Here is a 2,815-nt window from a genome sequence, read left to right as displayed (position 1 = left end):
TTTGGGTGGGAGGTGGCTTACACCTCTTTCAGCCCTTGTTTTGTGTGTACGCAATGCTTATAAATGAGATCCCTGGTCTTTTGAATATGCAGCTAGTTGGTGGCAGGAAGAACTAACAAGCGAGTAAAGTTGGCAAGCGCTAGTAGTTTCCTTATCTGCAAATTGATGGGATATGCGGATGTATTAAAGTATTGTAGTATTGCTTTATAGACCTACTGTACCTACTACCTAAAGGTCCAGCCTGTAGGATACAGTGGATATTAGCAGAAATGGAAAAAATATATATTAAAAGTGTGTTTTCTGTTGTGTATAATCACCTGAAAATAAGAATCGTTGTTTTTTTGTTACCTTTAGAATGTAGTCAGAAACCCCTCCGAGACAAGCAGTGTCGGGAAAACACAGATTTTTTTAAGTTAGACTACTTCTCTCAGTGTTTTTACTGGTTTTAATCACCTGCGAATAATTTTGCTTAAGGTAAAAACCTGAACAATGAATACTGAAGGAATCCTAACTGGTAGTTCAGGCTTGGCACATGGGAGAAGTTTCAGATGGTTGCAATCTGTAATCCCAAACCAATAGATGCCACTAAATCCTACACACTGCTCTTTCAATAAGACCACTGTAGGCCTACACTATACCTCCTCAGCTCTAAACTGCAGATTGACACAGTTACTGACTAGCTGGTGAACATAGTGTTAAAACATTTGTCATAAAAGCTTATGACAACATGTGAACTGTGTGTTTATAGTTTGCAGCGCTGCCCCCAAACGGTGAAAAAAATAAATGATTGCTGCAAGTTTGAAAAAGCCCAAATTCTCAAGTTATCAACCATCCTTTTTGTACACTCTCTCTAAAATGTAATTTGGTTTTCGGAAATGTAGAAAAAAAAGATCATGATGATGAATAGTATATGGTAAAAGGACTGCATTTATGTAGCACTTTTATTCAAAGCGCTCTACAATTTGCCTGTCATTCACCCATTCACACACACACACACACACACACGACATGACACACTAATGACAGAAAGCTGCCTGCTACCAAGTGAGAAAATACATTTTCATGCCGTTAAAGGATTACCTGAGAAAAAATAATGAATTTAAAGTGCAGGTGTCCGTTTTATTTTCTGAATGGAGGATCTTGTTTTTTTAACAAGCCACTGATGTTTACTAAATGTTTATTGTCTATCTGTTCGGTCGGTATGATTGCTGCAACTTCATTTGCAAATTGCCCAAAGATGTAGGCAAATGATTCTTACACAAAACTCACACCATAAAGCTGTAACAAAGCGGCGGCAGTTTTTTTGTCCATGCCATTAATTCGCATGTCAATATATTTATTTCAACCTGTAATTTTGCATTGAGGGCTTTCGCAAATAACGTGAATATTCCTTGACAAAAAGCGATGTACATTTTCTCAAGAATACAATAGATTTTGCATGGCAAGGCATCAACTAATCAGGATGCAGCTCTAATGTCGAAGATTATAATACAAGAACAAGGAGACCCCGAACCAAGATGTTAAACTATATTTTTCCTTTCAACCTTGGCAAAGGCAGTGCATACCAGATCCACTCCTATGTTCTTACCTTTCACAATAAAAGTCCTGAATACCTACACTGTGTAGGGAATTCAAATTCAGAGCATTTCACAGAAAGGAAACTCAGATAGCTTACAGTAGCTTAAAGCCCCTACAAGGAACTTTCATTTTGAGTTGATTTTGGCGATCCTGTGGACAAAAGCAGTAGTGTTTTGCCAGAATGAAGCCTACATTTCCCATGGGCTCTAGCGCATATTGTCGTAAAGACGCTTACCTGGCTTGCGCATGTGTTTGTTTTGGGGATGAATGAAACAACAAGATGGGAAAATTTTGCCCCCGCTCCTATCAGGGATCCCAGCTCACCTCTGCCGCGCCCCAGCTCCACCTCTCCGGCGTAAGCGCCACTGCCGCCGGGGTAAATGCAGCGGTCGGCTGGTAAGGCTGAAGGCCTGTTTGGCGAGCACTTCCACGGCTTCTTCGACCGAACCGCAAACCCGCGCATCAGGCCAAATAGTACCGCAACCCGGTCCGACCCATTGAAACACGACCCGCAGCCCGACCCGTAACCCGGATTTAAACTAATCATTTTGGGTCATATTGGCTGAATATTGAACAGCATATCGCCACAGTTAAGGTGCCAGTGAGTAAACAACGACCTGAATGAAGCAGCTCTCATAATAAAAACCTGACTTCAGCTCCATCATCAACCCTCTGTGTTCTTCTCCCATACGAGTGTAAAAGCACTCGTTTGTTACGTTTAATACTTTTAAACTTTTAATCTATGTAAAGGAACTTTACATGTGTAATAATAGACTTACTTTCTGCCCAGAGCGACGTTCAGCAGTTACGAGCCGTCACGTGTTTTTAGAATCCATCGAGGAGGGAAGTAATCCATCAGGGAAACACTTCAGAAACATTATAAAGTGATAGTTGTACGTTTTATCCACTTATTTCTCAAATACCTAAATAATTTACTGTTTTGGAAGCGGCGCTTGTTAGACGGTGGCAACCATGTTGATTCTGTCGTCCAATCACAAATTGTGTTATTAGATGGTGAAACGTGTGTAAACAGCTGAACCAATGACCGTTGCGAAATAGCAGAGGCGATCCTCAGAGAGTAAATAATGACCAAGATAGTTATCTGTAGTTTACCGAACTAATAACTGATGTGTTTATCTAAAACCCGCGATCCGACCCGCATGTTAGTTTTTCCACCCAGATCCGAACCCGGGAAAAAATGTTTTTTTAAAAACCACCCGCAAATCAGCTGTTTTTG

At 40.7% G+C, this 2,815-nt stretch overlaps 1 protein-coding gene across 1 annotated transcript in view; it reads right to left on the bottom strand.

Moving 5' to 3' along the window:
- The window catches only part of LOC126402343 (metabotropic glutamate receptor 4-like), a 52,586-nt gene that overhangs the window by 49,444 nt on the left and 327 nt on the right, over window positions 1-2,815 (bottom strand). The gene's annotated exons all lie outside the window — the stretch shown is intronic.

Source organism: Epinephelus moara, chromosome 16, assembly GCF_006386435.1.
Source record: "Epinephelus moara isolate mb chromosome 16, YSFRI_EMoa_1.0, whole genome shotgun sequence".
In the NCBI taxonomy this organism is placed as follows: domain Eukaryota; kingdom Metazoa; phylum Chordata; class Actinopteri; order Perciformes; family Serranidae; genus Epinephelus; species Epinephelus moara.
Note: the sequence above shows the minus strand (reverse complement) of the source record. Positions and strands in the feature narration are given on the sequence as shown.